Source organism: Ambystoma mexicanum, chromosome 6p (genome assembly GCF_040938575.1).
Source record: "Ambystoma mexicanum isolate Mex_15411 chromosome 6p, UKY_AmexF1_1, whole genome shotgun sequence".
Classification (NCBI taxonomy): domain Eukaryota; kingdom Metazoa; phylum Chordata; class Amphibia; order Caudata; family Ambystomatidae; genus Ambystoma; species Ambystoma mexicanum.
In genome coordinates, this window is record NC_090935.1 from 1,365,013,212 (window position 1) to 1,365,038,075 (window position 24,864).

General features: G+C 45.1%; 1 long non-coding RNA gene across 1 annotated transcript in view; it reads right to left on the minus strand.

Annotated features, from left to right (window-relative positions):
- Positions 1-16,700: 16,700 nt before the first annotated feature.
- The window catches only part of LOC138510423 (uncharacterized), a 58,754-nt gene continuing 50,590 nt past the window's right edge, over positions 16,701-24,864 (minus strand). The window contains exon 3 of the long non-coding RNA XR_011280384.1: positions 16,701-20,866. This is a non-coding gene — a long non-coding RNA (uncharacterized lncRNA). The remainder of the gene's footprint in view (positions 20,867-24,864) is intronic.

A 24,864-nucleotide genomic window follows, 5' to 3' on the forward strand; every position in this document is an offset into this window, starting at 1 on the left:
AGAGAGTCTGGTCCTAGGTGTCTCCAGAAGGCACGTATTGTTGGACCTCAGCGCTCTACGGGATGGCAACAGCGAGATTCAATTAGACAGATACTTAGGCACTTGCCCATATTAGCATTTGTGCATAATGCATTGCACGCAAAAGGTGATCCTGCTGATGACGGGGAGCCAGTGTAGGGCTCTCCTTGCCACAGTAACATGTTCTGTTCTATGCAAGCCCTCAACAATGCAAACAGCATTGTTTTGGACAACCTGTAAGCGAGTGAGTTCACGTTTAGAAATGCTGAGCAGTAGGCTGAAACAGTAGTGCAATGTTGCCTCCTATAAAGGCACGTACAATAGTGGCACAGTTTGTGATGGTAAGGAAAGGGTGTAACTGGGCCAGCAGTTTCAAGTGATAACAGGTGCTGGAAACGAGGCTATTAACGATATCCAGTCATTCTTTCGAAAACGTAGTTTCTACATACAAAAGTTCCGAATACAAAGCTTCGAAAAAAAAAGTTTTGAATGCATTTTTTTCAGTTACAGGTTTTAATTTAGTTTCATATAGAATTTCTTTTTTACAAAAAATAAAACGGGCTTTGGGGTGCAACAACCCCATTAAAAAAAAATAATAATGCACTGGAAACTTTTTTTTCCCCCGGTGCTTTTGTGTTGGAACGTTTGTATGTAGAAACTTTGACTGTCGAAACTATCACTGTGAATCCCATTCACTTGTCCTTTCATGGACAGTTCTTGGTCTAACATGACCCCCAGTGTTTTGACCTTATACTGGATAGGAATACTAGTCTGAAACCTTGAAGAGTTGATATTCCGGGCTAAGTTTACGCAGCTGTGTTGCTGTCCCCAGAACCATACGTTTTGTTTTTGAGTCATTGAGTGCGAGCTTATTAGCTTGCAACTGTGTCTGAAAAAGCTTGTAGGTGGAGCTCAGAGTGGTAGAGTCAGTGCTGTAATGCCCTATGAGGGGAACAAGGCATTGCGTGTCAGCTGCATTATTTGCATATATAATGCCTACTTTATCCATTTGTTCAAACAAAGGGAGCATAAAGATGTTAAAAAGGGTAGGCAACACGACGAGCCTTGCGGAATACCACAGGTGACGGTGAACTCTTTCGCCAGAGCAACCTTAAAGAAACCCTGGCCCTACGATCAGCCAAAAATAATTTAAACCCTCAGTTGCTGCTGAAGAACAATGCACTGTGCTACATACTCTCTCTGCCAATATGGAGGGATCCACCAGATCGAACGTGGCAGAGAGATCCAGTAGCACAAGCATGGCGGTATGTCCACTTTTCAAGGTCTTGAATATGTTGGTGTTTAATTCAAGACCCAAGAAGTCATGTTCAGAGAGAAAACCCTCAATGTGCAGGTGTGCCACTTTGTCCAGTATTTTAAGCTAAGCAGATATGGGACATTGGTGAAAGTTACCTGGTATACTAGGATCCAGGGAGGGTTTATTTAACAGTGGAGAGACCCAGGCCTGTTTACTTTCACTTGGGACGCAATTTTCCCTAAATGAGGCGTTCACAAATTTAGTTATTAGGCGAGCCAGCTGCGGGGCGCATTACTTCACTGTGATGGCAGGGCAGATGTTGTTGGCTTTAACTTTCTAAGAATGTAAGCAAGGTCATGCTCAGATATTGAGTGAAAGTTAAATTTGGGGCAGGTCCTATTGCTATTAGAGGCTACCATATTATGTTCTTTGTTGCCTCTGCCACTTTCAACGACAATATTAGACTGGATGTTTTTTAGTTTGACAAATAGTACCTCTTGAATGGCATTGCACCACTTGCCATCTTTGGGAATCTTTGATGAAAGAGGACAGGAGACCTCAAGCTCTCTAAGGACTCTAAAAAGCTCTTCATAGCTAGAGGCAACGCCTAGAATGCGTTGATCATAATAGTTTTTTTAGGCACGCACTGTGACGTATGACAAGTTTAAAGGCACATATGAAGGTGAGAGTTGGTTTTGCCTGAGAAATGGAGGGGAAATTACCTGTGACAGCAGTTGTTAGGCAGATTCTGATTTTGTATGTGTGAAGGCATCATGAAGGAAGACACAGGCAACAGAGTCACCTTTTCTTATCAAAAGTATTTTATTTTAAATGTCAGGATGGAGTAAGGCCTAACTTGCCCTATACTTAGGTGGGATTTCCCTACCTAAAGAAACTCAGGATAGCCTGTGTCAGTAAGTTCAACTTAAAAGTATGTCTGTGTCCAAAACCTATACTTGCCCTCAAAACTAGGGCTACACAATGTGTAGGGATGTTAGCACCTAAAGAAACAGTGTCCAAAATAAAGGTCTGAACTTCTTCCAGCTCTGGTTTGTTTCAACTTCCCCTTCCCAATAGTTCCACAAAAAGACTTGGGGTTCCCTTCCCCCAACTACAAGACAGTTCCAATGTATCTCAGGGTTCCCTTCCCCAAGTTTAACACAGTTTGTGCCAAGATATCTTGGTGTACCCTTCCCCAAGTTCAGACCTCGAAAATATCTCAGGGTTCCCTTCCCCCAAGTTTAAATAGTTCCACAAAAAGAATGACTCAGGGTTCCCTTCCCCCAAGTACAATACAATTCCAGTATATCTCAGGGTTCCCTTCACCAAGATCAACACAGTTCAAGTTTCTTGACTTTCAGCAATACTTCCAGCTTCACTCACTTTATGATCCTTTAGACTCTAACACTTTGAACAGATATTGTCATTCACTTCAGCACTTATAGCACATAGCCTTTGTCTCTTGGCTCTTTCCCAAGTTGGGCTACTCAGTCTTGGTGCAGTTGTCGCACCACCCGGTCCACCCATCACAGGTCACGCAACTGACAACCCTTGGCACTTTGTGATGCTCTTGGTTTTCCTTTGGTTTGTTCCATAATAAGGGAGCGAGTCACTCGTCAAGGTACAGTTTTTGAGCCACATGGTTCACCCTTTTACAGGTCCTGCAACCAATGACCCATGATACATATCAAATGTTACCACTTAATGCCACTTTTCTTTTTCAGTCTTCTTGTTTGGCCTTGATAGAATTGGTCACTCAGACACTTTATCAAGCCTTTCCAACAGACTCCCTCTCCTTGAACCTGTGTCAGTAATTAATGGTTGCTCTATTCTCCTGTGCAGTCTTTTGAGCTTTGCCGCAACTTGTAGATTAGCAGTCTTTTAGCTTTGCCTCAACTTTTAGATTGGCAGTCTTTTAGCTTTGCCACAACTTGTATTCACTTTATTCTGTGGTGTACATCCTCTTACATCACCTTGGTTTCACATTGTTCATTCAAGTTCAGCAACTTGTCTTTCACACTTATTTTTCACCTGGTTCATAAGTCTTCGACTTGTCTTTCACACTTTATTTTCACTTAGTTCAAAATGCTTCTTCAATAGAACATCATTTGCTATATATTTCCATATATTCCCTTTAGTTTGGTATTCAATATACATTTTTGTATTTCACAAAATTCCTGACAACTTGCTCATGATTCAATGTTCTCTCATTCGGGTTCCAAACCCTATTCTTATAAGTTGCAGTCCGATCGCTAGCAGCCAATGTCCAATTCCTGCCCCTGGAGTGCCCGGTACAAGTATTCCCTGTCTCGTACTCACCGGGGCTGCCTGCTCCTCCAGGTGCTTCCTTATGTTCTCCGGCTTCCACTTCTCTACTGGGTACACATCGGGAGCTCCAGCGAGCAGCGCTCACCACCTATCAACGTTGTGGCAGCGGACCACTGCGCTTTGAAGTCTTCTGTGTGGCATAGGAGACTGCAGGAGCTCAAACCTTCTCACAGCCCAATTCAGGTCTCACAGCCCAATTCCGGTCTCACATCCTCTCATCCCTCTGCAGTACACAGCTTCCTCTGCACTGGCCCCTCTCCAACCTGCTCCTTGCCTCGCTGCTGCAGCCTTCTCTTCAGGCAGTTTCTCTCTCTGCCGTTGCTGGCCTCTCCTTTTAAGCACCTGCAGCCTTTCAATGGGTTGCAGGTGTGAGTCCTTTGCCTGACCACAATTGTACCAATTAGCTGGACATGCCTGACCCTCCATAATCATCTTCCTTGTCCCAGAACCACAGTGATAAAACTGACTAGAAGTGTGCATCACTCCTAGTTGTCTCTTCCTCGTCCCAGTCATAAAAGCATATAATTGTGGGACAGTGGGGGTGTGTGGAAGGGATAAAGACTTGCAATACACAATGAAGGCAAGGGGAGGGTAGGACTCATACGAGAAAGGGGGATACCATGTCTCAGCTGAAGACATCCTCTCCCCACTCCCGAGGACCCTCCAGTCTGGTGATCCTCCCGCACATATTCATCCCCGGGGTCAGGATCCAACCGCACATATTCATCCCCGGGGTCAGGATCCAAAGGTGATGGCCTTTCCGTGGCCACCTGAGAGGAAGATCGAAGTGGAGTAGATGGGAGGATGCCCTCAGATTCCTCACATGCCCTTCCCCTATGAATAAGGAATCCTGCATAAGGGACATATACTGATTTCTTCCCAGGAGGATTCAGAAGGTAATTAAGATGAAATTGCATACAGAAGCTGGGGTTGAGAAAGGTTCTGCCTGCCAGGTTTTAAATGGCAAAAATTGTGAGGGGCGGTTGGTGACCTCCATTAATAAGGATGGGAAGTTGGGTAAGTCAATCAGAATAATGGTTTCCTCTGGTAACCCTGGGATGTTGGCTGAAGGGAAATTTGTGATTGTCCCTTTCACTCGGATGAGTATAGCCATCCGTGAATGCAGGCAATTTTTACTAATGATGCCCCTCTTAATTTCTCGGGGGGTACTAGATCAGCACGTGTGGCCGTTTGCTTGCTGCCAGAATCTACTAGGGCCTGAACCAGGACTCCATTTACTAGGATTGGTTTGTACGTGGACTTGGATGATGTTCCACAAAATAAATTACTCTGAGTTTCCACCTGTTCATAAGGCCTTAGGCCGCCACATTCCTCTCCTACCATAAACCTAATTTCCATGGGCTTCCCTCATTTATTCTGTGGGCAATTCCTAGCCCAAGTACCCTGGTTCTTTACAAGAGAAACATATTGGAATCATGAGCTTAGGTGGGCTACCATCTTCACTCTTCACATCCTCCCCTGTTTTGGGTTCTGGTATTTTCTCTACCTTTCCTTTCTCCCTGCTATTTGGATCCCTGAATCGATTGGAGAAATTGATTCTTTCTTTTGGAGAAAAATGTTTTCGAAGGGGTTCCCTGTTCTCTTTCCTATCTTCGGTTCGACGTATCAAATGAAAGTGTTTATTTGCATCAGAAAAGTTTTGTGGTGTTTTGATGGCTAAGGAGAGCATGGGTTTATTCATTTGGAACACTGCTTGTTGAAGTGAGGGTGGGAAGGAATTAACAAACAGTTCTATGTTTAAGGCGTCAAACACCTCCGGAAAGTTTTCTTTCCTAACCACAACAAAAGTGTTCTTGACGCATTCTCCTAATTCAATTGGGGTTTCCCCGTGACTTAATTTGAGATTCCCACATTTCTGACGGTAAAAGTTGCTGGTCTGATCCACCCATTGTAAGAGGCTGTTCATGGGATGTTTAACAATTCGATGATGTCTGTAATTCTCCTGTTGTGGAGGACCCACAGGTATGCCAGAGGGACACTGGAAGTCCACAGACTCCATCCCCCAGAATACATGGAGGACTAATTCAATGGCAAGTTCAAACTGTGGTTTATTACAGGCAAAACCAACAGGGATCAACACAGGAACAGAGAAAATCGATGCACATCTTGCTCTTTCTCTGCTCGCATACCAGTTTTACTACCCACTGGCATCAGCATGACGTCACAACCTTGGCCCTTCTCCAGAAAACCTATTGGCCACACAATTGGGTATTGAGTATTCTACTACCTATAGTCAACTAAATAGATGTTACTCTAATGGCCCTCGCATGTCAGATGGCTGGCCTGGTCCATCCCCAAGTTATTAACTATAACAATGTTGCGGTGTGGTGGACTTACCATTGGTTCTTGCCCGTTGCTACCCACCTCTAGGATACTAAACTGTGGTTGGCTAGAGCAGACGTCCCCAAGCATGGGACCAGCAAAGGTTCTCGCTCAAGGTAACAAAGACGACTATATCTACATTGTAACTTGTGTGTACCACCTCATCTCATGAGAATGCTCTCCTGATCAGCTGCAGGAAACAAACTGCCATCCTGGTATCCCATTTCATTGAGCAACAACACAGCCAAGATGACATCAGATGGTAGGTAATTGACAGCGTCCAAAATAACACTAATGTCAGCAACGCCCTAAACCACATTAAGCATCGTGGATGTTCAAACGTCAATCCATCTCCTCAGGTCTCAACGAGGCAAGGCCAGTGTACCCATACAGATGAAATGCGCCTCGATATCTACATTTACACATCCGACAGACAGCAAGGCCACAGTAGCTTTGCGTCAACCAGACTAATTCCTCCAGACAAACAATTAAGATACTGCTGTGCATTTTTTTTACAATCAACCCGATCAGTGTCTCCATGGCAACAATCTAAACATGGTTCAGGCACCTGCACCCCTTTACACGCATGCGGAACATTCTTGTGTAGTTGGCAATACCCTATTAGACATGTGCAGTCCTTCCCGACTTCAGCTCCAATGTAGCTATGGGCTCAAAATACCTGCCTGCTGTCGTCAGTGCTGTCGTCAGTGCCCCGCGCCCTACCACACAGCTTCCAGAGTAGGTAAGCTGCTACCTACCATGTTATTTAGATACCTCCCTTTACTTTTATTACAAACAACCCAAGCATGCTGCCCATGGCAACGATCTATAGACAGTACAGGTGCCTGTACTTCCTTAAACGCATTCTTGTTTAGTTACCCTGACACGCATGAACAGACTTTCCTGATTTCAGCTCCTATGTAGCTAAACTCGAGATGCCTGGTCGCCGCTGTCAGCACCCCACACCCATCCACACAGTTTGCAGAGGAGGTAAACTGCTATCTACTGCTTCCTTCCAACCTTCTTATCATGGATTTAGTCTTTAGACTTACAGCTCCGTACATTGCTTTTCAGAAACCCACGGACAGAGGCACACTCCAGGTCCTGAGTGTATCTAGACTATTACCTTACAGAGCCACCTCGAGACTCCACATACAACATCTTTATTTGCAAAGTTCAAGGTATTTTTCATAGGTTTTACACAACAGGGAGCGTTCTACAGCTTCTACTACTTCCTCATTTATTGTACTCTTCTTGTTCATCATAAACATGAGGGTCGTGCCCCCAACCTCACATCTACATTAAACCTCTCTGTTTATTCCAACAGAAATATCTTGACTATACAGAGAGCCGCCCGCACCCCAAACGGCCACCTTCATTCTAAGCGAAAGCACCCCTTCACAGTGGCTTATTTAAAGCCTCTAGCCTGTATCAGAACCAATTCTACGTTCTACTCCCCCCTCAAGGGAAACCACACAAGGTCAGTGGTGTTCATTTAGGAAGAGATGCCTTCCTCACCTCCATTTGTTTGTACACCCATCCCCCAAGAGCCTACAATCTGGGTTCCTTTTATCTTTAGTAAGTATATCTGTGTGTTCTTGCTCTAGAGAGACACAATCCAAGGCTTAGAAGGAACCCTGAACTGTCAGTCCAGAAAGAATAGACACCCCCTCAATCGTAAGGCACTATACTTTGTTGGCAGGAAACCAACCGCCTCATGTGTTTAGTAATAGAAAGGTGTAGCAAAAGCTTAACCATGGTGCAGCCATTTTAAGGTGACCGAAATCGCCCTTTTGTTTTCTTCTAGTTTTCTCTAACGTTGCCTTTTTGTCTCATGTAAAACTGCTTTGCTGAAATATTATTCTGCTTCACTGGTGCACAATGCAAGGCCTCGAGTGGCATGTTGAAACATAACGCAGTAACCCAGACAGGAATGCCCGGTCCCCTCCCTCGCATATCCTTGGAGAGTGAGCAGCAAGGTATTTTAATCAGTACAACAGGTGCCAGCTAGTCTCAGTAAGCACAGTAGAAATGCTAGAGCGAACATTAAATGACTTGAATTATGCTCTTCTTTGCGGCCCCCCTTCCCTGAGCCCGTTAGAGCCCTGGAGATCAAGTTGACCCCCAGTACACAAATAGAAATGAGGAGATAGCAAGGCCTGGAATGTGTCTCTCCCTACGCACAGCTTGCTTGTAGAAACAGAAGCATTGTGTTCTTTAAAACAAAGACTTATGTCTGTGAGCTTACAAAATTGTAAACTGTTACTAAATGAATGTTTGAAGGTGTCATACTCGTCACCATTGTCAATCATCGTGCCTAGTTCAAAGGAAATGCAGTAGGGGTGGTATAAATTGTGACACTACTGATTACTAGATGCTTGTTTTGTATATATGTAACTGTTGTATAAATCTCTCTCTCTTGCATCCCCCGAGGTCTGGTAGACACACGTCGCAGGGCGTGGGCCAGTTGGCCAACTGAGACTATTTGCTTTGCAATAAACCCTAGATTTTGGGAATACAACCTTGTGTCTGGCGTATCAGTTTGTGTGCGGTGATTGTGTTTTGTTTCCACAAACAAGGGTCCCTCAGGGGCCCCTTCAAGATGGCGCCCGAACAGGGACCCTCCCCCACTTGTTTCATCATGTACGTTGTAAAATAAGGAAGGCGGAGAGAATGGCGAGTACGGGCCGATCGAGCAGGGATCAAGAGGTGTTCGGGACGTCCCTGGGAAAGCGATGAGATTCCTTTGCAGATCTGCACACAACTGATCCCTGATCGAAGTGCCTGGCCAGAGAACAAGGGGGCGAGGGTCCCGAAACAAGGCAGAGTGAGCCAAGATACGCAGACACAACGTCATTGGTTGCATCAGTATATGAACTAATTGTGTCTTGAAAAGACAACTTGATTGATCAGGTGAGTCGTGCCCCGATTCAAAAGTGATCCTGATATTGGTTGAGAGTTGATTTTGCAAAATCAAACACCCAGTGTAAGTTTGATTAGCCAAGGGTAAGGTTAAAACATGCCTGGGGTATTGTCCACCCTAGCAGGATTTTTTCGCTGCGGCAGACAATCTTTGGAAACTGGCCAGGTCGCGTCACCCGTGGGAACGCCAGCGTATGAGATGTATGTGAAGCATGGTGTGGGAGTGATAATGTTTTGTGAGATTTGGCATAGGCAAACCAGAAAGCAGGAAGATCTCCAATGGCTGAATTATGGGAGTTTTGAAATGACGAGAACAGGTAATTTGGAGGTGATATACTTAGGGACTGGAGAAGGGAAGCAATGGTTCGCTGGAAAAGTAGAGAGAAACATGCGCGCAGGCATAAGTCGAAAGCAGAGATAGCGAAGGAAAAGGAAGAGGAGTGGAATGATAGTTTGAGAACGTCAAATAGACGCGAACAATTGAGTATCGAAAAGATATACCCACAACGGGAGTTGCATTCATCAGACAAATTAATAGATAAAATATTGACAGATACAAAGCAAGGTCCAAGAAGAGAGACTAAAATGATCACGTCAAAATCAGAGTCAAACCTCTACTCAGAATCAGAGCCAGCAGAACATGCAAAATGGGAATAGAGGAAGGGGCGGGAACATTTTTCGATACTCATGCAAATGCCTACTATAATAACAGCAGTGATTACACATCGGACGATGTGTTGTTTCCCCAAGAGGACAGCCCAAGACAGGGGTTGAACCGGTGTCTATTCCCGTGAATCAGAAAGGACCCTACGTAGAAATGAAAATCGGAAATAGTGAGCACAGATTCCTCATGGATACGGGGGCATAAAAGTGTTCGATAGACCATCACTTGGCTCCAGAAATACCACTGTCAATATTTCAGTAGGGTTCGCAGGCACCCCAGTGATAAATCCAGTGTCCCAACCAGTAGCAGTGACATTAGGCCCATTCACTGAATACTGTCCATTCCTTTTAACAGAGAACTGTGGGGAGAATCTTTTGGGATTAAATTTATTGAAGGAATTGAGTGCAGTAATCCACTGTACACCAGATGGAGTATTTTTGACCATTTCACCACAGAATGTACCGGTATCCGAATGTGTGTCTAAACCGTTGCAGGCGAATTGAGCGAGGTGCCAACTTGTATTTGGGCTATAAATGACAATGATGTTGGATGTTTGAAGATAGAAACAGTGAAAATTGCTTTGAAAGAAGGAGTCACGTTAGCATGTATTCCACAGTATAACAATTCAGTAGAAGGAGAGAAAGGATTGAAAAGTATTGTTTCTGATTTGGTAATATTGGGGGTGATTGAAGAGATTACAGGCAGTACATGTAACAGAACCATTCTTCCGGTGTATAAGAAAGAAGGTAATGAGGTACTGTATCGTTTTATAATTGATCTGCGTGCATTAAACAAGGTGGTAGATCCTCAATTCCCGTATGTCCCAGATGTTACCACGATTTTTACCATGATTCCTGCCTCAGCTGAATATTTTAGTGTTATTGACTTGAATGCGTTCTTTAGCATTCCAGTGCACAAGGAAAGCAGATATCTGTTCGCCTTCACGTTAGGAGAACGATAGTTTACATTCACGCGCATTTCACAAGGTTACACAGAGAGTCCGAGTATTTACAGCAGAGCATTGAAAGAACAACTAGACATGCTAGAGTTAGCAGCAGGTTGTGTATTGTTGCCATATATAGATGATTTGTTGATCGCTGCAGATACAGAAGAGATTTGTAAAGAGTACTGTTTTACTATTAATACACTTGGCAGCACATGGCCACAAAGCGAGTTTAAAGAAGTTCCAATATTCTCGAAAGGAGGTGACTTATTTGGGTTACCTACTTTCGAAAGACGGGAGAAGACTGACGCCAGAGAGAATAGAGAGCATTTCTGGTATGCCTATTCCAAAAACACAGAAAGGAGTCAGAGCTATAATGGGCATGGCTTCTTATTGTCGGCAGTGGATTGTGAATTGTGCCCCGATTGTGAAGCCAATGGTGGAGTTGACAAAGAAGGATGTTGTGATGCCTTTGCAGTGGAATGAAGAATGTCAGAGAGCATTTGAGGTGCTCAAAACTGCGTTGTGTTCTGCTCCAGTTTTGGGCACACCAAATGATGAAAACATGTTCAGATTGTTTGTACATGAGAGTGTAGGCTGTTTTGACACAGGAACAAGGTGGAAGAAGTAGGCCATGTGGCTATTTTTCTTCTGCGCTGGACCCTGTAGCGTGCGCACTACCACGATGTTTGCAAGCTGTTGCAGCGGCTGCTGCGTCAGTGAAACAAACAGAAGGGATGGTATTGGGGCACACCTTAATTTTGACAGTGCCACATGCCATAGACATTCTACTCAATAGAACACAGACGCAACACCTCACCTCTGCTAGATTGACTAGATATGAAATTGTAATCTTTGCGCCACACATCCAAATTATGAGGTGTAGCGCTTTGAATCCTGCTGAACTAATGCCACTACGCATGTGAAAACCTGATGGGAATGAATCACCTCCCTATGATTGCTTAATGGTTACTGAGGAAGAAACGAAGGGGAGAATTGATTTAATAGATACCCTACAAAAAGAGCCATATGGAGAGTTGTTTTGTGATGGCTCTTGTTTTAAATTGCCGGATGGCACATCAACTGCTGCTTACGCCATCACCATGTTAAAAAGTATTGTGGAGAGTAAAATAATCCCCTACAACTCTGCACAAGCAGCGGACATAATAGCCTTGACCAGAGCTTGTGAGATTTCTGTGAATTTGAGTGTAAACATATATACTGATAGCCAATACGCCTTTGGCGTGGTTCATAACTTTGGCCGACTCTGGGCTGAGAGAGGTTTCCTAACATCACATGGGGCTAGAATACAACATGGCCCTTTGATTGTACGATTGTTGTCTGCACTTACATGTCAAAGCACCTGGCAATAATAAAATGCGAGGCGCATAAAAAAGTAACATGCAAAGTGGGAGAGGGAAATGCATTTGCAGACAGAATTGCGAAACAAACTGCCACTGACCTGAATACCAAAATGTTAACAGTATAGTCAGAGGAAGTTCCCTGCATGATAGAGAATGGAATTGCCAATGTCAAAGAGATGCAGACAGAAGCCACAGCAGATGAAATAAAAGGGTGGGCTGAGGGCTCTGCTGAATTAGATCTGGAGGGTTGCTGGGTAGACAAGAAGAGTAGGAACTGAATGCTGCCCAATTCCTATGTAACTGCAATGGTCACGATGGCCCACAGCCCTACTCATATTTGCTCCAAAAAGGTGCAACATTTAGCCACAGTATGGGAGAATGCGCACATAAAGAATGCCGAGAGGTTGGTCCAGAATTGTATCACGTGTCTACAACACAATGTGGGGAAGGGAACAGTGACTCCAACAGGCAGTTTTGGCCCTCCCTCTATGTGTTTTGAGGTAATCCATTTTGATTTCATAGAGATGGAGGGATGCCAAAACTTGAAGTATGTTCTGGTGGTCATATGTGCATTTAGCAAATGGGTGGAAGCATATCCATTGAAAGACTGCACTGCCATGAGCACGGCGAAAGCAATGCTAAAGGAATACTTCTCCCGTTTTGGCTTGTCTCGTGTCGTATGGTCAGACAACGGACCACATTTTGTGGGTGCAGTAATAATACAGATTTGTGCAGGTCTCCAGATTGATAAGTGATTCCATTGTTCTAGACACCCCATGTCTGCCGGTCTTATTGAACGCCACAACGGTATCTTGAAATCTAAGATAAGCGCAGGAAACAAGTTAAGCTGGGTAGATGCATTACCGCTAGCGTTACTGTGCATGCACACATCTGTGCAGGCAAGAACCGGGCTCTCCCCGTACGAAATAGTTATGGGGAGACTGGCGAATGTTTGGTGTGCACCTCAGCCAAAAAGGCTGAGGGAACTTGAATACCCTGTGCTCAGCATTTATTGTAATCTTTTAATTCAAAAATTGCGTTTGATTCATCAGCAGGTGCAGGAGGCATTGCCAATAAGATACACTGGCCCGGGACACGCACAGGAGCCAGGAAACTGGGTGCTAATCAAGAATTTTCAGCAAAAGACATCGTTAGCACCCAGATGCCGTGGACCCTATCTGATCCTCCTAACTACGCAGACGGTAATTTGGGTGGATGGGAGGAACGCGTGGATACATGCGACACACGCCAAGAAGGTCCCATCACCGTCTGAAAAACTGATTGATCGAGACGAACAGGAAGACACAGCGGTTCCAGAAACGAAAGAAAAGATTGCCAGTTGTTTGCCACAAAATCTGCCTGACCCTGAAACAAAGCATGAAAAAATTGCTGTAAAAGAGGAAGGGCAAGGAGTGCACCAACGTTGTTCAGCAGAATCTGCACTGCTGGAAAACGTAGAACGTGTACCACTTTGGCGGCCACCCTCTTTCATTGCGCCACAACCTGAAACGAAAGCTGCATCATCACTGTGGCGCCCGCCATCATCTGCTATTGCGCCACAGGCTGACTCCAAGCTGGAGTCTGGAAGCGCATCCACACTATTCATTGATCACACGATACCAGGAGCAAGGCGATACAATTTGCGGCCTAGGAAGAAGGAGTGATCAAACCTGCATTTCTGTTGATCTTTTTGTTGCCTCAGTTTCCTATTCTCGGATGAAGTAGGAACCAGAGGCCTAGAGGAGAGCGGGTGAGGGTTGTGCAAATCGGACAGCCCAATAAACAAGGCTCCTCTGTGCTAACATAAAATCCATGTGTCCTGAACCCGTGCGAACGAACGGGGCGCACATGGTACGACGGCAATTGATAACTGCTCAGGAGTTCTTTGAGCAATGTGCAGACGCACAGAGATCTTGCCCAGCGTGTAGCAATCCAGGCTGCTAAGAACTGGCAGAACAGACTGTTGACATTTATCAAACTTATTGACATTCCAACGAGTGCAACGACGAGAGACATTCACGACGAACACTGCAGAAGAAGGACCGTGAGAGAAAAATGCCAAAACCAGCTTTTACCCCCTTCTGCACCACTGCTGATAATGAATTAAACATAGTGCATAGAAGGTCACATAAAGGAAATGGTTGAAAAAATTGTATGCTGAGCTTAACGTTAATGTGTATAATGAGTATATTGGCCCCAATAATGACAGTATTGGTATTATGGTACTAGGAAGAAATGCACCCATTAGAAGTACTCTTGCCCGTTATAAACATTTCCACAACGGAAAGCCCAGTTCATGTGATTTCCTACACCTTATCCCCAATGGAAGAGACATAAGGAAGGGCATGGGAATAACACATTACTGCTAACAATGAACATGACACACTCAATATTAAGGAAAAATAATTGCTGGGTTTGTGCCCACTTGCCACAGCATGGTGGTAAGGGGATTGGTTGGTATGTGCAGCCCTTGAGTTCTGCATGTTACGCCTCTTGTGAGTGCATTATATTATGGGAAATGGAACAAAAGTGAGACTGGTCACCTAGACAAAACAAACATGAATGAATTTGAAGAGATCATTATGAAACCAGTAGGTTGTTCTATATTTCATAAAGCACGATTGATTACACTGGTGATAATGCCACAAGACAGACTGTCGGTGCCCTATAAATCATCTGTGATCACGTTTCACATGTACCCAGAAGGAAATAAAGATGCAGTGCCCCCTTCCTATACAGTAAATTATAATCCACGTTCTGTCCCTTTTTGTTTGAGAAAGAAGGGCTCCTTCCAGGTGGGGACATTCACTAGATGCATGAACATAGCATTCCTTGATAAGGAGGTTGAGCCAATTTATGTAGGAGATCCTGTTTATTTTATATGTGGAGAAAAAGCATATCCCTGGTTACCTAGAAACTGGGGAGGTACTTGTTACTTAGGCTTTCTATTCCCTGGGTTGTTCCTTTCAAGAACAGCAGACCTAGCCAAATTGGCCAGGCCAGGACCTCGACGAAATGATGAAGGAGGTTTGATTGCAGAGGATAAAGCAAAATCATTCATACCATTCTGGGGCCAAGCAATAAACTCTTATAATATAAGAAGACTGTCCAGAATATTAGAGGAAACATAAATGGAACAACAGATATATTATATAATGTGACCCTCGAGGAAAAAGGAACTAGATTAATGTCACTGCAAAATAGAATGGTGCTAGATATAATTCTGGATGATCGCGGCAGCGTTTGCAAAATCGTGGGATCAGCGTGTTGCGTATTTGTAAGTGACTCCCCCCCACGATTTTCGAAGCGATGAGAAAATTGCACGTCTTGAGCTATGACCTTCACCCCCCTGAAGGAGGTTGGGAGTTGAACATAAGTTCCTGGTTCTGGGAAGGGTTACGATCATGGGGATGGAAACTATTTGCAATCCTAGTAGCAGTACTAGGAATATTCATGACATGTTGTTTCATACATTGCCTACCGATAATATGCACTGAAATGAGTGAAGAGTGTGTACATATGATAGAAAAAAAAGAGCACTATGAAATCAAATACTCATGGTAATGATGAATCAAAAACAGTAAAAGAATTCATGTCAATTGATATTGACGATAATGAAGATGAGCCCATTAGTGTGCAATATTCAGAATCTGATTCAGATACTTGGTCGGAGGAGGATGCAATGTCTGGATGAGGTGTTTGGCATACGGCCAAAAGGAGGGTTTTGTCAGTCCAGAAAGAATAGACACCCCCTCGATCGTAAGGCACTATACTTTGTTGGCCGGAAACCAACCGCCTCATGTGTTTAGTAATAGAAAGGTGTAGCAAAAGCTTAACCATGGTGCAGCCATTTTAAGGTGACTGAAATCACCATTTTGTTTTCTTCTCATTTTCTCTAAGGTTGCCTTTTTGCCTCATGTAAAACTGCTTTGCTGTAATATTATTCTGCATCACTGGTGCACAATGCAAGGCCGCGAGTGGCATGTTGAAACATAACGCAGTAACCCAGACAGAAATGGCCGGTCCCCTCCCTCGCATATCCTTGGAGAGTGAGCAGCAAGGCAGTTTAATCAGTACAGCAGGTGCCAGCTAGTCTCGGTAAGCACAGTAGAAATGCTAGAGCGAACATTAAATGACTTGAATTATGCTATTCTTTGCAGCCCCCCTTCCCTGAGCCCAGGAGAGCAAGTTGACCCCCAGTACACGAATAGAAACGAGGAGATAACAAGGCCTGGAATGTGTCTCTCCCTACGCACAGCTTGGTTGTAGAAACAGAAGCATTGTGTTCTTTAAAACAGACTTATGTCTGTGAGCTTACAAAATTGCAAACTGTTACTAAATTAATGTTTGAAGGTGTCATACTCGTCACCATTGTCAATCATCGTGCCTAGTTTAAAGGAAATGCAGTAGGGGTGGTATAAGTTGTGACACTACTGATTACTAGATGCTTGTTTTGTATATATGTAACTGTTGTATGAATCTCTCTCTCTCTTGCGTCCCCCGAGGTCTGGTAGACACACGTCACGGGGCGTGGGACCAGTTGGCCAACTGAGACTATTTGCTTTGCAATAAACCCTAGATTTTGGGAATACAACCTCGTGTCTGGCGTATCAGTTAGTGTGTGGTGATTGTGCCTTGTTTCCACAAACGAGGGTCCCTTCAGAACTGTAGCCGAAACATCCATGGACCCAGCAACCACCTATTTGTAGAGTGCACATTACATCTAGGGATTCCTTCCCCGACGTAGACCAGGGTTGGGCACTTTTTGCCTGCAGCCCGACCTATGTTAGGTCTATGACAAGGACACGTACACATACACAATGTTGATGTTGCACTATGCTTATTTTTGTCTTTAATTGTGACAATTTGTTTTATGAACTGCTCACTGTATTCATAACAATGCCCATAAATACCGTCTTTGATCAAATTAGCAGTATTCACACATTGTACCGCTCACCATTGTGGTAGTATTGTTTTGCGCTTTATCTATAATTAAAAACATATGTAAAATTGCTAAGAATTTAATAATTAGCATTACAATATTTTACGTTATGTAACTAAAAACGAATAAAAATCGATGATACAGCTAATTTGAGAAGGCTGTCTCGACAATACATGTTGTAGCTAACTTTATTTGCTTACGACTCCTTGAACCTCGAATCAGGCTCGTGATGGGTTCCAAAGGCAGATTAATTTGAGCCACTGCCTCCGAATAATATTACATGCACAATTATGGTATGTTGAACTAATAAGTGCTAGGGCACTTGTTGCATACTTGTCGCTGTCTGCGTCTGGTGGTTTTGGGACCAGAGCTCCTATCCCACTGCTGCTGGCTGTCCATTGTCTGCTTCGGCCACACCACGCGTTCAGAGACAATGAATATGAGCTGTGCAGCTCTGAATTATGAGGATTTTTTTAGTCTTTTCTGCAGCTGGCCCATTTGTCCTCTGTGGATTGGATTGTCATCCGTATCTCTTGAACTTGGCTGCAGATTCTGCCTCATACGTCTTGCTCTTTGTCCGGCCTGAATCAGCTCAGCTCGTCTCTTGCACCGAGGCCTGCTGTAATTTTCCTAAACCGTATAATACTACATCTTCAGTGTCCATACTATACTAAATTTCCACAAGTTAGTCACACTTGGTTCTATCAGGTCCCATAGGTGCTCCTGCAGTTTCATGGGGTTATTTGCATGTAAGCATCTGCAAGCTGTGCTCAGGATCTCTTGTGCCTTGCGTTTGTGTTGCTGCGTTTGGCTAATGGCAAAATAATAAAATCAATGACATTATGTATATGTATCTGTCCTCTAACTATAGAACTGTACGCTCGTGTTCTTCATGTATTCGAGTGTGTGTTTGTGTCCCGAAGTGCGGATGGCACATGTGCTTCATGTCCAACGCTGCTTCGTCGTGGTGTCTCAAACGACATCAGCAACATGGCTCCTTGGTGCTTAGACCAGGCTGTCAATAGAGGTGTCACTGATCATGGCGTGGGGCTCATCCTCAACAAAGGGATAGGTTGGCACTGCCCAGGGTCGGTATGGCTGGCTGAGCAGATCCGTCGACATACTTGTCAATCATAGGTCCGTTGGGAATTCGTCCGAAATAGAATCGGTGATTGCAGTGTTTCCTGGCCTTCTTCCATGTCATGAATTTAGTAGGAGGATGGGGTGGGAGGCTTCCCCATGCCTCTTCAGTCCCCCCTCTGGTCAACCTGTCAACCACATCCTTATATGACAGTCCTTTTGCTCTTGGCTGCCATATTTTTGTTATTCCTCCGAGCTGCCCATAGTAGTTTGGTGTGGTCATCGAACAACCAGTTCACGTAACTGCACACTCCTTCGGGGTTACACCAAACCCACTTACCTTCATAGTACTTTGCATCGAATGGGTTGTCCAGCTTCATGGATTCAGTTGGGAATAGTTGGCATTCTGCAGTTCTTTCTCTGAGCCTGTCCCTTTCTGCCACAATCTCGTCCTTTGCTCCTCCTATGTTCGCATCCATCATTATCTGAATTTTGGTAGCCTCCTGTGCTGTTTTCTTGCATTTGGCCATGCAGATTCTGATCCCATACATCGATGTTGCTGCCACCAGGTGTGCTCCCATTATCATCCATAGTCCATCTAACAGCCATGATGGCATCCATGACCATATATACGCTATCCAGCTCTGGTCCTTTCCTGTCTCCCTTGCTACTTCTTCTATCTTGCCATGCATCTGTTCCAGTTGTGCCACTGCATCAGATAGAGTTCCGTTATCTTCGTTGTTGGCAGGTATGAATGTGCAAAAGGAACTCCCTATTCTTGCGAAAACTCCACCTTCCATAGCTGTGAGGAGGTCCAGAACATCTCTTTTCTGGAGCGCCACCAACCTTATTGCTCTGAGCTCTTCCTTTATGGCGTTGAACCCATTCACTGTACAATTAATGGTTACCATCAGCTCCCAGCAGGTAATCTGTAACCACTTTGCATTTGTGTATGTCTATACAGATGGTATTATTGATGCAGAGAACATTTGCATCCAGTTGAACAGCCTGTGTTCTGCTGGAACTTTGTCTAATGCCGCTTCTGATGCTCCTAAGAAGTAGTGTCCTCTTCTCTTGACTCTGCTCAATTCTGCTGACTTCTGTCTTGGCAGTTGGTGCCACTTTAAATCAGTATCTTCTTTCGTTTGTTGTCCATTTTCAGGAACTCAGAGCTTCACATCCTTCCTTGGCACAACCAGCGAAGGCATGTGATGTGCACTAACGAGCAAACTCCTCCCCATTCAGGGGGCAGCTACTCGTATGCCTCGATCCGCATACCCACTAATGATCCATCAGTACTGCTGTTCCTGCTTTCATAGCTACAGGTTGTTCAATGCTTCTGCACCCAACATTTTTGCCAACTTCACCATTGTTCCGATAGCACAGTGCTGGTGTCTTCAGAGGAATTAGCGGCATCGGACCAGCTTCATGTTCCACCCATGTCAGTAACTTTGCACCTGCTTCCCATTTCTTCTGGCACTTGTCGTTTTCTTCCTGTACCTTGATTAGTGGTGACTGAGCAAGTGTCAGTGATTTGCTTCCCACCACTCCATCTTGCCATCCATCGTTTGTGTATACTTGGCCATACACTAGTATCTGTGGTCTTTCCCAACAAACAGGTTCTTCTCCCGTCTCCCTCACTCTTGGCAAAGGTGATAATCTTTGTTTCTCCTTTGTCAGGTCCATCAGTTATGTACTGTATAGCATCATCTAGCTGCCAATGATTGTTCATCATGTCTAATGTTTTTATGTAATTAACTTCATACGGAAACGTTGCTTTGGACATCTCAAAATGGCCGTCTTCCTCGAGTTTGCACCATTGAGAGATACATTAGGCATTGTGCTCTTGCTGCGGGTATGTCAGTTGCTATGAACATTCTGGAGGCACTCATTGCATAGGGGATTAAAGAGCAGACATAGCAGCTCTCCTCTGTGGTTTCCTTACCTACTTTTGTCATGTGTTTGTACCACGTTATTAGACACTCGAGCATGGTCGGTGAGATACATGTCAACCTCTTTCATGTCTGTGTCAACACTGAGCTTACCTTATCAGCAGTGTTCTCCCATCCACCTGACATGGTCGTTCCATCTGCTCGGGTTGGGGGGATGTTAGTAGAGGGTACAGCAGTAGCACTAGCAACCCAAGTTATTTTCCAAAATACAAATATAATAACACTGCTAGGAATAAGTAACACCAACAAAATCATCACATTTTTAATAGGTCATTCATTTTCACTTACGCTGCTTGATCCTTGTAGCTTGAAGATATAGTTGCCTGCCTGAAATGCGCAAAGAAGTGCGTTATTGTGTTAGTATTGTAAATTCCCTTAAGCCCCATGGATCAGGTAATCACTAATGGCAAAGGCAAACACCTCGTCCCACAATTTCCTTACTGATGGGTCTCTCAGAGTGGCAAGTACAGGGGGACCACCCTGTTCAAGGTGTGCATATGTTTGGGCCAAATATTCTATGAAAGCAAGATAGTATACCCCCAGGGCATAGGGCTCGGAATCTGCTGGGTCTCCTTACAGCTTGGAAAAATTGGTTGAAGAAAGTATCTGGGTGATGGGCAAAATGAATATACACAAGCATCAACAGTTACATCGGCTTTCACGTAGACTATGTGTGTGGAAAAGAAAAATAACAGTGTGCCCTAATCTATGTCCAAAAGTATTCTAGTCTCAACTTATGCTGTTCATGAGCGCCTGATCATGGGTAGCCTTTCTCTCGGTCATGTAAGTTCAGTACGCGCTTGTAGCTCCTTGAGGTGCTGAACGTTGGCCTTGTTGGTCAAGGTGACTTTGTTGCCAGGTGAGGCAGCTGCTTTGTAAGGCTTGACATCAGCCAAGTGGTTCCAGACGGTCTTACCCTCTAGTTTGACAACAAAATTACACAGGAGGACAATGTCCCCCACACTCACAGGTTGTTTCAGTCCAGAGTCTTGTGGTGCACTGTCTTTGTTGCTTTCTTTGCGGTCTTCTGTGCCTTCCCAGTGTCGTCTTATCTGGCGAGAGATAAAAGAATCACTAGCGACCAAGGAAGTAACATAATAGTTAATCTCTTTTCCTAAAACATCCGCACTATTCTCACAATCTTTCAGTGATCTTGTGGGAGGAGCCAGGGGAAGATACATGTGCCATCACATCACCACCTCATGGGGTGTTAAATGGTGGTCGGACCCAGCCCCACCCCACAGGCACAGCAGCCGCAACCACAGCAATTTGCACCGCCCATGGGAGGAGGGTTCATGGGACGGGATGGCACACAGCAAGGGTTCCGAGGAGGGGGGGGGACAACAGAGAAGGCATGGCTTTGGACCATAGATGCATCACAACCAGGGGGGGGGGGGGGGGTTTCGGTTTCGATGATATGGGCAACAGATGCAGCAGAACCCAGGAGATTTTACGGGGGGGTTCCAGGGACAAGGGAGAGAGCCATCACAGTGTTGGCCCTGTGGGCAGACAGGACACATTTCAAGAGTGTGCAGGTACAGGGGGATGCAGCAGAATTGGGAAGGGCGGGGCCAGCAGCCCTATCAAGGAGACCAGGACAATTATGCACAGGATCAGCAGCAACAAGGACAGATGCAGGGCACATATCAACAGATGCCACTAGCACCACCAGCACAAATGCTGGTGCCACAGTTGTAAGCACCAGTATCACAGTATCTACAAGCACCACAGATTCAAGGCAACACACAACAATTAGCACAGACAGAGCAATGATGCACCAGCACACGTGGACACAGTGGCAACAGTCCCCGTCAGACTATTGGGAGGAGTTACCATGGTGGGAGGAGTTCCCATGGTGGGGGATCAACCCCTTTACAGGGAATGGGATGTGCATGTACCCTCAATTTGACAGCCCACAGACAAACTTGATGTGTCCCATCCTGTGGATCACACCCAACCCTGAGGAGGAACCTTTCATAGGGGCGGTGGTAGGTGACAACACGTTTTTCTTTCTACTTGACACAGGGATGACTAGGTCCTGCATTATGGAAGGAGCGTTTACATTGTCAGGTGATGCCATGAACACTCAAGGATTCTCTGGGGCTCGGGAAGTGGTTCCTTTTACAGACAATACCTTACCTTCTATAGGAGATCACTACCTATGCTTTACTATCGACAGACACCTGTAAACATACTGGGATGAGACATTATGAACAGACTGAACTTGACCATCTCATTCACAGAAAAGGGAACAGTGTGCTCCACACCAGGAATACACATGCTCAATGTAAGACAGATTGCTCAAGCCTATTGTAGACACAAGGTACAGAGGGGGTGCAAGTGGACTCAGATGTTGCAGTATGGAACTGATATTGCCATTGCATGGCTGCCAGGGATTTCAGGGACGATGTGGCGAGTTCCAAATGAGTACCTATTCAGGCCCGAGCTACCCATGGACGAGGAAGAAGCAACCATAGTCCCAATAGAAATAAAGACAGTGGTTGCAAGATAGGATTGGATTGCAGTACATGGGATGGATGGATGAGACAGGACAGGCATGAAGAGCAGTAATCACAGTGGCGGAGGGATGCAGGTTGACCACAGTGACAGATGAAGAGATTTCCAGGGAAGTAAGGATAGAAATAGAGATGGTGTTTGAAATGAGTCTGAACTATTGGTTACAAATACACTACAGGGAAGTACCATAGAGATTGGCAATAGTCGCTGGAGGCACCACAACCATTCTGGAAGGAGAACATGGCCAAGGTACCCAGCACCCCACGGACTACAAGTCATCATGACCTGAGTTGCAAAAAGAGCATAGGGGGAGTGAAGATCAAGCTGAAGCCAGGAGTAATTTTACCCAGAGTAAAGCATTATCCCCTAACCAAAGAAGCAGAAGAGGGCATTTATGAGATATGCACAGCCCTGATTGAGAGAGGCATTATTGTACCCTCAGAATCCCCATGTAACACTACGGTGTACCCAGTGTGCAAGGAAAAGGGGGGGGTCACGGCGTTTCATACAGAATTTAAGGCCTCTTAACCATATTGTAGAAGCAAAATATCCTTTAGTTGCAAACCCGGCAACAATTTTATGCAGCATCCCGGCGGAAGGTACCTGCTTCATGGTCAGTGATTTGAAGAATACATTCTTCTTAGTACCACTACACCAAGACTCACAAGACTTGACCAGCTTTATGTATAGAAACCAGAAGTGGAAACACACTTGTTTACCACAAGGGTACTGCAAGTCACCATCTATCTTTAACAGAGTGATGCAGATGGACCTAAACAACATACAGATGGAGAGTACAGTTTTGCAATATGTAGATGGAATTTTGATCTGCAGCGCGACAGACGAGCAGTGTAGAAAGGACTCAGTACACATGCTGACTATGTTGGCCGACAAGGGATACAAGGTGGACAAGGCCAAGTTACAGTACTGGCAGTAGGAAGTGCTATACATTGGACAGACGATATCCCAAAATGGCCGACAGCTCACCCCAGAGAGAGCAGAGACAATACGCAAGACACCTAAGCCCACGACAGTGAGGGAAATGCAACAGTTCTTAGGGTTATGCAAGTACTGCAGAGCATGGGTCTTTGATTACAGCAGATACACAAGGCCACTCTTGGGTGCTGCGCAGAAAGGGAACAAGATACTGACATGGACCTCTGAGATGATAGGCATTCGAGGAACTGAAGTAAGCAATAAGCACAGCACCAGCGCTAGGGATCCCAGACTACAACAAGGAATTGTCCTGTTCTCTCACACCGACGGTGTAGTGATGAAGGCAGTACTGATACAAAAGCTTACTACAGTGGGCAACTTGACCTAGTAATGAGAGGACACTATCTGTGAGAACAAGTTTTGGCAACTGGCCCATTCGCAGTGGAGAATTCAGCAGCAGTAACCATGGGGTGGGCCACCATTCTTTATGTGGAGCACACCCTCTTTGCAATACTGCAGAGGCCAAAAAGCACTCCGACTACACAAAGAGCATGAGGGTATGAGGTGATACTATTGAATGTGGGTCTGAAGATAGTAAGGTGCAGAGTTGTCAACCGAGCCACATTCCTCGCAGATGTCCTACAGACAGGAGACTATGCAGACTACTGTACATCTTCCCCCTTCCATCGCATACTTCGACAGTTTTCTCGGCACTCATTGTGCTTCGTCCATCTTCCCATCTTCCTCTTTTTTCTTAATATTCTCCTGCCATAGTCTGCAATGGTGAACTATTGTGAGTTGTATCTCGGGCCACCCCCTTGCTTCCATCCCTACTAGTTTCCATAAACTCTTCTGAACTTGGTCTGGTAGCCCCTGTACTAGTATGTGATAGAATATTGCTACTGTTTTGTCCGAAAGCACTCAAGGTTCAAGGTGCCAAAGCTCTTGAATCCCCTTAATGTACAGCACAGGGTCTTCGTCTTCCCTCATTTTCCGTGATGTAATCGCCCCAATGTCTGACGTATCTGGGTATTGTGTCCTCAATGCTTGCCATACTGCTGCTCTGCAGTTTGCGAATGGTGAACCGACATGTGTCATCACCCCTGGGAACACCTTCCTTTTCCATACGTCATCAGGTGCGTCACCTAATATTGACGCTAGAAGTCCCTTTACGTCACCCACAGCCAACCTATGTCCTGCTGTCATTTTCACCATCTCGTATATCAATTTCCCAGCCCCTGCACTCAACAGTGGTAACCTACACTTCACATTCTCCTTGTCTGTGTACTTCCCATGGTACATACAGAGGTCGCACCCCTCCTCCCTCTAATAAGGGCATCTGCGTGAACATGGTCTCCTCCTCATGTGGCCATCTAGTCAGTCTTACTTGTCGATGCTCTCGACGCCGGCTCATACATGTATCAGTTCTAGTATAGCCACTCTCCTGCTGTCGTCATACCTCCTCGTCAACCGTTCCCTTGAACAAGCCTTTGCGGTCTCCCCTTTCCTTCGTCCTCGTCATGAGGGGTCTCTGAGCCTATCGATATACGTAGTGGGGTCATGTTGGATATGCAAGTCACTCGTCCACATTGCCTGT